Genomic DNA, 12,201 nt, shown 5'->3' on the forward strand with positions numbered 1-12,201 from the left:
CCTCATTAAATTCTGATAGAAATACCAAGATAGAAGATAAATTGTATGGTTGTTCTACCCAAACTTTCTTCATCAATTATCCCCTTTTCCTTAGTTCTCACTCCTGATAACTCTATTTTTCTCTGCACATAGTTATACATATAAACTTCCTCAGTTTTCCTTTCAGCCTTGCCACAGTCACAAATTAAGTTCTTCTCTCACTTTCCCTGCAAAAATAAAAAAGAAATCCCACTCATACCTTAACCCTTCACAACTCGGTTTCTATTTTGTTTTTTTTTTTCCTGATCAATCTACTAAAACAGCTATTCCCAGTTGGGAATAGATGGTTCCCAAGAAAACCAAAAATTCTTAGCTCTTAAAAATCAGTGGCATTTACTTGGTACTTATTCTGCTTTAGAGTAAATAACATTCTAACCAAGATTAAACAGCCATGAAAGCTAAGCTCTCCTTGGTTGCCAAAATTCACCCTTGTGGTTTCCTTTGCTTATCTGACCACTTCTTTTTAGTCAGCTTCACTGTCTTCTAATCTTCTTTCTCATCCCTTTCTCCTGTCCTCCATACTCTTTTCTTCTTTTATAATTTTACAGTTGACCTTTGAGCATCTGGTGGTGGGTGGGGGAAAGGCATGTGTGTGTGATTTACATGTAGTTTATAGTTGGCCCTCCACATGCGTGGTCACTCTACATCTACAGATTTAACCAACTACCATGTGGTCTGTAGTGTTTACTATTGAAAAATAACTGCATGTAAGTGGACTTGTGCAGTTCAAACCCATAGAGTTTAAAGATCAACTGTATTTTCTATGACTTTGGCTTCAACTGCCTGTTTTATACAAATCAAAACTAGCTGTATGTAGCCCTAACACTACTTATAGTTTTTTTATCCTTTTTTCAAATCATAGGCTAAATGTCTATTCATATTTCAAATTCAATCAAGGGCAAAACCAAAGATCCCTTAAAATTAAGTCTTTCTCTTGACTTCTCTATTTTGCCAAGTGATGCCATCATTCCCTGAGACTTAAAATCATAGAATCACTCTTTTCTCTCATCCTTCATTACCTTGACCTCAGCGGCTACCATATGTTTATCTCTAAAATGTTTCCCCTGTCTCCCTGTCCTCAATTCCTCATCTCCCAATCAGTCTTGGATCTATAACAGTTCTGCTTCAATGAAATTGCTGCTGTTAACATCACTAACACCCTCCGTGTTGAAAAACCAGCAGCCTTGAATCATTTCAGGACTCCTTTTCCTCTTTGCCTTTGGTTACAGCACTCTTTCTTTCTTGAAAGTCTGCTCCTTTGGTTTCTGGTTTCCTCTATACACATATCTCTCCCTCCCATGTAATAGCTTACTGTTGAGTTTATCTATCTATTACAGAACTTATTCACATCACATATTTGGCTGAGAGCTCTTTGAGATTAAAAAACTCTATATCTGCCTAACACATAGTAAGCACGAAGTAAACATCTGTTGAATTAATGAGTGAATTAATTCTGTTTCATTCCATTCCTTCTGTTACTACTCTGATTGAGACTCTAGTTCCCTCTTACCAGGTCTATTTTACAAGTTTCTTAACCAGCTTCCTTACTTTCAACCTACTCCAAACATTTCCAGGTGTGGTTACCAAGTTAATTTTCCTAATGTAGATCTGTGGAACACATCCTTATCTTACACAAAAACCTTCCAATTGCTCACAGAATTGAACCATACATATGAATTTAGAATTCAGCACCCCACAGTAAAAGTCCAGTGTGCCTTCCATGATCTTTTAAGACTATTGTATAACCCCAAACATAATATGGCCTTTCACATTCTTTGTGTTTGGTTCCCAAACTCCTTCTGTTGTAATCTTTCATCCTTTAAAGGTCTGCTTTCTCCATAATACTTTTCTTGATCCCAAGGGGTGAATAACTTTTGATCTTTGATATTTTAATCCACATAGGACTATTTATACTACTTTGATGGGTCATCATATTTCCAGCCTATTACTGTGATTAGTGATTGGCCTTATTGAGTGACCTAGCTTGCAAACTTTCTTAGAGCAAGAACTGTGCATTCTTTATTTTATATTCCATCTCATAATGTATTTTCAATGAACTTTTAGTGAAGTAATAGTTGGTTAGCTATATATATTAAATACTTTGCATTTAATTATCTCCTATCTAAAACACTTTCCCTTAATTCAAGAAGCAAGTTTCTTTCATCAGCAAATAGGGCATGCTGAATGTGATTATTTCTAGGTGCACTCAGATTCAACACCCTCTTTCCTTCTGAGTCATATTTGATCAGCCTATTTTCTTTAAAAACATTTTTTTAAAATTCCCCTTAATGCTCAAGCTCATCTCTAACTTTGACCTAAACCCTTTGACCCAAACACTTCCCCAGTGAATCTGCCTGAAATAACTGCCCATGGAATGGATGCAGTCTCCTCTCTCACACTTCCTACCCTCTTCTTAGCCTACCACAATCTGGTTTCCACATCATCCCTCTACCCAAAATGCTTTTGCAAAGTCAATCACAATCTCTTTGTTGCTAAATACAGTGTGCTGTTCTCAGTCCTTAAGATACCTGACACTTCAGTTCTAAGATGGTCCCAAGTTTTTGTCTTGAGCCCCAAACTCAACTTGAGCTCCATATTTATAGATCCCATTGTCTGCAAAGACACCTTCAACTGAATGTTAAACCCAGTAGAGCGCTCAATAATATTTGTTGAATGGAGAATACCTCCCAAGTCTGCTCTTCTTGGTCTAGGTAAGCATTTCTTAGCCTGTTTCATCCTGTACCCTCGTTTTTATTAGAATATAAAATCCAATGGCCCCTCAGTACCAAACACATTCTGACACAGCTGCCCACCTTTCACCCAGAAGTTTTTGCAGCTTGAGCATGATTGTACATTTCCATCAGACCAAGATGATCTTGTGGAGCATTAGCTTCTGGTGTTTAAACTATTAAAATAATAGTACTTGTTGAATTTTCCAAATGTAAAATTATACTGTAATATTAAATGTATTCATAGACTTTTTGAAACAGTATACAGCCTCTGGAAGATTCTGCTGCCCATAGTGGGTTGAAGTCACATTTCCCTTCCTACTGCTCATCCTCCCAGTTGACAACCCCAGGGTTAGAAGCTCTTTAAGACTGAGTACAGCTAAAAAATTGTGCAACATTTGGTTATAAAGAGCTTAAGTGTTTTTGATCTCTGAATATTTGGGGCATTTTCCCTTTCTTTCCCGCATCCTCTGTTCTCTAACCTCTGTTCATACTTCTAACCCCCCCTTTTATTTTTCTTATTTTCACTGCATTGATCATGGATTGTGCTATCCCTGTGGACAGCTGGACATTTCTTTTTTGGGAGGCCAGAAAAGTAACTTGTCGGTTTTGGAATTTTCTATGAATAAATGCAAGTGACTACGTCCTTGGTTATACATGGAAGTCCAAAAAAAAGAAAAAAATTCTGAGTTGCTTTGGGGAAGTCATCCAAGCATTGTTGAGAAGAGAGGCCTTCTTTCCAGATCTGGATTCCCAAGCAAACAAGAGAAATTCACTGAATTCATGCATAAGCCATAGCTGAATTCACATTTTTTGCACAGCAGAAACTAGAGGGGAAGTCTTTACATTCCTTCTGCTCACATCTTTATTTCACTGAGTCCTGCTTGCCCCTATCTTAGAAATGTTAAAATTGCTAAACTATAGGATAAAGTGCTTTGCCCTTCCTTCAGTTTATGAAAGAAATTGAAAATAACTTTGGGCTATTTTTTTCACAGTACATTTTTGCCATTTTACCTATGTATTTACCCTCACTGAGCTAGCTTATATATGTTAAGAAAGCTTTCAATGAAGGAAACTAAACATTATTAAATCTATTTTTGTAACTGTCTTATTGTCAGAAAAAAACTACAATCTTGCTCTTGGTTTTAGAGCACTTTATAAGGAGTCTATGAATATCAAAAGGCATTTCTTTTAGCCTCCAATTTCCTCTTTGAAGGACATACTCATTAGACTGTGACAACATAGGCAACCTTGAATGGCTGACAGATTGGACACCTTTGCCTAAGAGTTACACTGTTGACAGTCAAGTTTAAGGCTCGAAGAACCTTATAACACCAATTGCTTAAGCCAAAAAGCAGAAGCAAAGACCTAATCAACTTAAAAGAAAACCTATGCAGAAAGTATACGAGTGTGTAGGCAAAAGACTGCTAAAAGCTTTCTAAACCTGGTTTTTCAAAAGGGTTTGTAAAGTGTTTCTCAATTCTCACTCCACGCCCCAAACTCCAAACAAATTACATGTGTTGAGCCATTATAGTTAATGCATGCAGTACTTCCTTCAAATTTTCTAAAAGAGGCCAAATCGATAAAAGCCCTTGTACCTAATCATGTGATTTCATGTATTCTCGCAAGTCTATACCTTTGTGGTGTTAAAGCTCCGGACTTGGTTTCGGTGTCAGTGCCCTCTTTCTAGGCATTAACTTTCTATTATCATTTAAGTAGATTCTGCATTGATCATTTAATGTGCAAATTAAGAATCTAGTTTCTATTGCAGTATACAGTAGAATTTACGATACACAACTGAAAAAAGAGACTCAAATTCATGTCCAGCATCATATTACTAAACGAGTTATTTCTCCCTCTTCTATTTCTTTTCTCATTCTTAATATTGTCCTTTCCTCCATCATTAACTTTCTGTTCAAAGTTCCATACAAATTAGCAATGTCCGAGTTTTGCTTTAGCACCCTGGATTCATCCCCATGGGCAGCAACAAGCAAATGTGTGTGAAATCCCTCTTATGTCCTAGAATCATGGAGACTGTCCTCTGCATCCTCCAAGAAGTCCCACTGAAAAATACTGTTTTCATAACTAAGTGCCTGACAAGCTAAGATACTGATATTTTTTTCCCTCATGGAAAACGTGTAATGGTATTTTTTTTCAATTGCTACATAATTCTCAAGACTATTAAGTACGATAAGAACTACTACCAGGAAGACTTTGAGGGTGTGCTAAGCAGATCACTGGGCTTAGATATGCATCTTTAGTTTTAGGAGCTGGGCGAGTCAACGTGCTCCTGCATAATAGAGGTAAGAGTAATTTAAAGATGGAAAGAGAAGGGGGGAGCCAGGGACAGAAGAGCTAGGGAAGCTGGGTAGAGTATGAGGGAAGGGCCAGAGAGGAACCTTCAGTGTTGGCAAACTAAGGCACTTTGCAGACCAGAATGTTTGAGTGGTTTGACAAGAGATATACATATAAACTATTCCCCTCATTTTTCCCTCAGTAAAATCTTCACTGCTCACTCACTCTTCTGTGAAAGAGGGTTCTATTGGTGAACATAAGGAAAAGTTGATATCTGTGACTGTGGGTTGACCCTGGACAAAACCAGCAAGAGGTTATGCATGTGGCAGAGACAGCAGGGTCAGCTAATATCCGTGTTACCCCAAGAAGGCCCAGGTATCAGAGAGAAATTGTACAAATCTTAACTATGTTGAACTGGTTCAGGGTGATTTTCAGGTCCACTATATCCTTCTACTTTTCTGTATATTCATTCTATTAATTTTCAAGAGTTTGATATTGAAACACCAACTAAAAATCTTAATTTATCTGCTTAAGAAATAATTGTATTATATAGTATAACTATATCTAACTTTGTTCTGTATTTTCCAAGTCTCAGGTAAATGTGTTAATATACTTTCATAACTTAAAAAAGAAAGAGCAAAAAACATCAGACCGGGACTTAATCCACATAGTCACATACTGCCTATATTAACAAAGTCCAGTCACTGCATCTTTCTGATCCTGCAGTATCTCCACTATAAAATGGGCATAATGATAGCAGGCTTTGGGGTTTTCAGGAGGATTACGGCTAAAATGTACAAAATACTCACTATATGGAAGTTACTTTTTTAATGATGTTTTTTCCCATTTTTGCTGTAGCTGCTGAAAACCCTGAACCAAGTCCGTGACTCAAAAAAAAAAATTGAAATGTAGTCTTCAGATATAGTGTATGTTTCTTCCAGAGTTTTAAACTAAATTTTATTTTTTCTACTCATAATTATTCACTCATCCTATATCTCTTCTGTTACATTACAATCTGCAGCAAAACCCTTATAAAAAGTGGTATTAAAGAATTTCTATTATCCTCCCCAGATCCCCATAGTAAATTTTAGGACATGAAGAGAATTGAAGCATCTTCTTCCATGTTAAATGCTGCTGCCCTGCTTATAATTTCATGGAGTTGTATGACCAATACTTGGAGTGACCATGGCATTGATTAAAACCTGTCCCAAACTGTCTTGCCTTGTCCCCTTTATTATCTAGCATTGGGATTAACAATGAGGCATCGTCTGTGGAAACTTGGTTTTATCTTCTTTATCTTTGCATCACTACCAACTAAGCTGATCAGACCCAACCATCACAATCACGCCAAAATGCCTGCCCCATCCATAGGAGGCAAGAAAAGAAACAAGCAACAGATAACATTTCTATCACACCTGAGAGAAGCAAGGCCCAAAAATGCCAGTGATTAGTCCATCATCAATACAAAACTGCAATTAAAACCCAGCCAATCACCTTCCTGCATTCTCAGCACTACAGAAGGTGAGTGCTTAACATACTCATTTACTCAGGCAATCCATAGCTTGTCAGGACATCAAGTCATGGACACATTTATTTGATTCTACTGAAGACAACAGCTTCCGATGACACAGCTTATGCAGGGGCCAGAGCCCCCACCCTGGAAAGATCAGAGCTATACAAGCCTCATCTCCACCTTTGAAATTTATTTTAGTTCATGAAAGCATCAAAATCTCAATACCATCACTGTAATGGAAAGGTAGCACCCAGTTCCTAGTGCAAAACCCAAGGAAGTTTTAATGTTACACAAAAGAAAACAGAACTTTAAAATAAATCACAGGTGCTTCAGAGTTCTGACAAATGTGTGCCCTTTTTCTTTCCTCTGATAACTTCCGAAAACAGCACAAAGACCAAAGTTTCTAAACTTTCCAGAAGTGGGTTTTCGCTTGTTTGTCTTTGGTTTTGTTTTGGCTTAGCAAATAGTACAGCATATGGCATATCAATTGTTATATCCAGGAACAGAAGGCTGTAAGCAAAAGACTTGAGAAGTTTCCCCTTGCCCCAGTGGTTAGCTGGGAAATACCATGCTCTCCAGTTTCCCCAAATCCAGGTGTTTACAGAACAGTGTTTATACCTACGTTGAGGGAAAGAGGAAACACTCATTTCTCCACTAGCAAGAGCTCTAGAGCAGGCAGTCCTTGACAAACCAAGCAAACAGGAACCTTAGCTGAATTTCAGACTGGATTATGTATTCCTTAGCAAGTCTTCACCGTCATCATTCTTTACAACTACACCAAAACAAATTACCTCTAGCCCTTACCACAAGTACTTCAAGATAGCATAGAAGAGCAATTTTGCAAAACGCTTATAAGATTGACTTGACATGAAATTAGTAAGTAAAAGACAAAGTATTATTGTTCAGGTACCAATTTGGCTTAGCAATAAAACTAAAACGACGTCTAAATAATAAACTTATTCTTTAAGAACTAGCAACAATCTTTACCAAACAAGTTTAATTTTTAGAAAAAGGAATGAAATCAATATTATAAGAAAAATCTGTGTAACTGTTACCATTAAATACATCTTTCAAACAAAAGCGCTTTTACGTTGAGCTTCTCTATCAGTCTGAGATCACAGGCAGTGATTACAATGGTAGAGTACAGCAGGTCTAGAACATGACTGTGTCCATGTAGATGACACAACAATTCGACTTGCTTTCACAGGAAAAAACCACTTAGATGCATGAAAAAGTGTGCCAATTAGTTTTACTCTTCTCCCTCCCTCCCACCCCTCAGGTTTTAATCATCTCTTTTGTAGCAACTGTTGTAAATTATGGGTAACAACAACCTTGGAACTTCAATTCCAATACAAACCAATACCCACTGCCACGGTCTTGGCAGTCTGCCATGCATGCTATTTTACGGTTAGGCATTAGGAGGCAGCAAATGGCTCAAAACTACAAGCAAAGATAAATGAGTAGGAAGTTGGAAAAGAGACCCGAAGCAGCAAAAGCATAGAAAACAGATTTCATCTTAAATACAAACTTCCAGGAATTTAGATTTGCTATGAGGAATAGTTAGAAGGGGAAAGTGTTTGGCCCTCATAGAGACCTCTGTGAAACCTTCTGGATCCTACTTTCCATTTCATCATCTCTAAGAAACTAGTTACCTTAAGGGTTAAACAACATAGGTCTCCGTTTCATTTAAACTTGTTTTCTGGCTCCAGAGAGAAAGGTCTCAGGGTTGCCTATGTGGAATTCTCAGGTCACACTCGGGTTGGCAGTGCCCACACTAATGCAGATACTGTTCATCTAGGAGACATTAGAACTGATGCTGCCCCATATCCCTTTGTTCCAATTTAAAGTATTTACATATTTTAAATATGCACCATAGTTATGTAAAAATGCCAATGCTCCATGTATGTTTAAAAAAAATACTTGTGACATGTGCTCTCATTAAAAGTAATATGTCCTTAGACAACACATGCCATTATTTTTAGGAAGCTGAAAATAGACTTTTCACTTTTCTTAAAAAGGGATAATCTCTCTCAACAAAGCTCATTGCAATTATAATGCTTTATTAAATTACAGGAAACGTAACTTAAAGAGCCTTAAAAATGTTTGATTAGTTTATAATATCAAAACAACTCTTGCCTTTCTCTCTGGATATTTACTTTAAAGAAGTAAGCTCATGTAGCTTACACAAGAATTTTATTTCAAGCACAAGTAGAAAGGGCATGATTGATAGGAGTCAGAACTATAAATGTGTGAGGAAGACTGTGTGGTACATGGAGAAAAGACAGTTTTCTATCTTTCATCTCCAAGATAGTTGCCTGCAATTTTGTGCATTGTTTCTTGAATTGTTGTGCTAAGAATGCATATATTACATGCCACACAAAACTTAGCTATTACAGAATACACAGAGTAAAGTAGTAGTGAAAAAGACACTCATCAGCACAATATTGTGATACACAGTTAAATCGAACCAAAAGTCATTCGCATCAAATAATGCAAATGCTGCACAAAACGTATTTTCCTTCTGAGCATGCATGCTGATTCCAAACTCCTCCAAAAACCGAATTTCAGCTTTACTATGTTTAACTATTAACAGTAATTGAAAAAAATATCACACATTACTTACTATTTTGAAGACATCTATGCCATCCTTCTGAATTCAAAGGGGTGAAGAGGAATCTTCACTGAAATCTATCAGGCAAAAGGAGAGAAAAATAGCAAATATTAGTTGTCTGAAAATTAGCATCTTCAGGTTTTCTTGAAGTACTTCCCAAAGGATCCCAAACCAGTGAAGAAAAAGTTGGAGAAAAACATCACACACATCACCAGCCGACTTTCTCCACAAACCCATGCAGCTCCAAACTTTAAAGGCTAAATTGCTGAGCATCCTGAGTGAGCAAATATCCGACTTCTGTATCACTGGTTACATACACAATTTCAGTAAGACGAATGCATCTCCAAATCTGTGGTTACTTTAATGTATTATCCAGATTTTCCCCCATTTCTCTCCCTGTCTCTCTTTTCCATTCACATTTTTCTTCCTACAAAATGCACATAGGTCTGTTCTTCCTTGTACCCGAGTCAGGCCTGGCTTTGAAATGCATTTCAATCTCTCAACACAGACTGCTTTCATTGCATTTAGAGTCCCACTAAGGCCCAGCTTTAAAAGCTACTGATTCTTTTTTTCTTTAGCCTTCCTCACAAAGGAAGGGTATTTTGTAAATTACCAGCTCGTTCAGATCAACAAAAGGTACTTTCATAGAAAGCCCCATTTGATTTTGCTCAAATTTGATTACAAGGATGGAGAAAAGGAAAGGAAGTCAAAAAGAAAAACCCCAGATGGCTTTTTCATTCATCTCAGTGAATGAGCTTTATCTGTGCCTTTTGAAACTGTAGCAGTGGAAAAGCATTTCTGTTGGCTTAAAAAACTTGACAAAAATTATTGGTTTGCCATTTCTCATGTAACAGCCATTGGGAACTGGATGAAAAGACTTTTTCATGGGATCGCCTGCTTGGATCAAAATAATGGAGATTAGGTATTTCATTATAAATTACAGTGGGAGATAGAGCAGGCTGTCATATTAATAGCAACCTGCTCATGGCCTTCAATGGTAGCTATTCTCCTAGACAAAGGACCAAGGGGGTTGTCTATTGAACTTGTACTTTAGGCCTGATCAATTTTCTATCATCAAGGCAAAAGGTGAGATGACTAACAAAGGAATTCACACATGAGTGACCTCATAAGCCTACAGATAAAACAGCTTAAAAAAGCAAAATACATCCTGAAATTATGGATGATAAACTATATAAAGAAGAAGACAGAGTGTGAGAGTGAGAGAGGAAAGAGCAATGGTCTATAATTCTCCTCTCTTCTTGGCCAAATGGACACATTAAAAGCTACTTGTTTTCAGCTGCAGATAATTGCAACGTTTGGTTTGCAGTGGTCTGCTTTAAATCCTTCAGCTGACTTCTTTTTTTTCCTCAGCACAGCTCCAGTCATTTCATTCACTATTAACAACAGCATTGTGTTCAAGACAAAGCTTCAACCGAGTCACACTTAAAAATAAAAACTAGAAAGAATCCCAAGCAGCACAGGCTTCAAGATATTACACAGCTGAACGTGCGTTTGTTATTTTGCTCCAGGTTACCAGCCTCTTGCCTGCCTCTCCGTGTGCACGTTTTTCTTAGATTTTAAATCATTTGAAGTCTAAGCTGGACCTGTGACTAAAAGAAATAGAATCTTAATGAAGCCTAATGAAACGTGATTCTATGAAGATTCTTTTGAAGAATAGTGATGATAAAATACAAATCAAAGAAGCAGTGTAGGAAAGGTGATTGATTTTCATCCAACCACATGGAATAATTTAGATTCCCCATTGAAGTTGCCCAGATCACTGTAGAAATTGCTAAAATTTTCTTCCCTATTATACTTGCAAGGAAATTTCAGCTTCTCTTTAAAAAAATAATTGGAATTTCTTCCTGCTAGTCTTAGTGTTCCTTGAATTCAGGATGATAGTAGAGAATTCATGTCTCAGAGAGATAAAACCTGGGTTACTAAAGGTTATTATTACCTGGAAATGCAGATACATGTAACACTTTCTGCATATCACATAAAGCAAATGAAAAGTAAAAAGACATGTGAGCAGGATATATTTTTACTGTGCTATTTTTTAAACCAAAAGGTAGTATAAGATCATTAATATAAAAGGGCTTCCTACTGCCTGAAAGCTTGAGAAAGAACCATAAATATGCCTTGTGACAGCAGCTGTCAAAATAAGGCTACATTTTGAAAGGCACCCTTGACAGGTGTAATGACCCCCAAATCCTGGGCACAAGCAGTCTGAGTACACACTCATATATAAAGTAGTAATGACATACAGAAGGTCACTTGTGTAAAGATCAAGAAAACAAGGTTATAGTATTATCTGAGGCATATACACAAATGATTCATTCGGATAAAATTTTACCTCCTTTGTTTTTAGGGGACCCTTGATCCTTCAGCTATTTTAACCACTCAGAGAGACCATAACTTCAAGGTAATACAAGAGGAACTAAATTACACTGGTGGAAGTCCGTGTGTCTGCAAGCTCTTCCCACTATCGGTGTAAATGGAAATGGATACGAACTTTCCAAAGGGTAAACTGGACAGCATTCTTCAAGAGTTTGAAAGCCTTCATAACTCTTCATCCAGTTATTCCATCTCTAGGAATCTTCCTAGTACAAACTATCAGAAATGCAGATAAAGATTTTTTTTCCACAAAGATAATTATACAGTGAGTCAGACAGTTATAGGATAGTGATTAGGACTTCAAGTTGTAGAGCCAGACTTGCTGAGTTCCAATTTAACTTCACCAGCTTCCAATGACAACCTCATGACTTTCATTATTAACCTCTCTATGCCTCAGTTTTCTCATCTGTAAAGTGGGGATCTCAAAAGTATATTACAAAAATTAAAAGAGTTAATATATATAAAGCACTAACGCTGTGGCTGAAACATCATAAGTACTAAGTAGGTATTAGATATTTTTATTATAAATGCTTAAATTTGGAAATTACCAACTAAATTGTGATAAATACAACAGAATGTAGTATGCCCATTAGAGATCCTTTTCTTACTGACATGGGAAA

General features: G+C 37.0%; 1 protein-coding gene across 1 annotated transcript in view; it reads right to left on the reverse strand.

Moving 5' to 3' along the window:
• LOC113891754 overlaps window positions 1-9,270 on the reverse strand; it is a 619,131-nt gene extending 609,861 nt beyond the window's left edge. Inside the window, exon 1 of the mRNA XM_027540236.1 lies at window positions 9,200-9,270. The gene's annotated coding sequence lies outside the window, so the exon portion shown is untranslated. The remainder of the gene's footprint in view (window positions 1-9,199) is intronic.
• Window positions 9,271-12,201: the final 2,931 nt, after the last annotated feature.

This window comes from Bos indicus x Bos taurus, chromosome 1, assembly GCF_003369695.1.
Source record: "Bos indicus x Bos taurus breed Angus x Brahman F1 hybrid chromosome 1, Bos_hybrid_MaternalHap_v2.0, whole genome shotgun sequence".
NCBI classification, from domain to species: domain Eukaryota; kingdom Metazoa; phylum Chordata; class Mammalia; order Artiodactyla; family Bovidae; genus Bos; species Bos indicus x Bos taurus.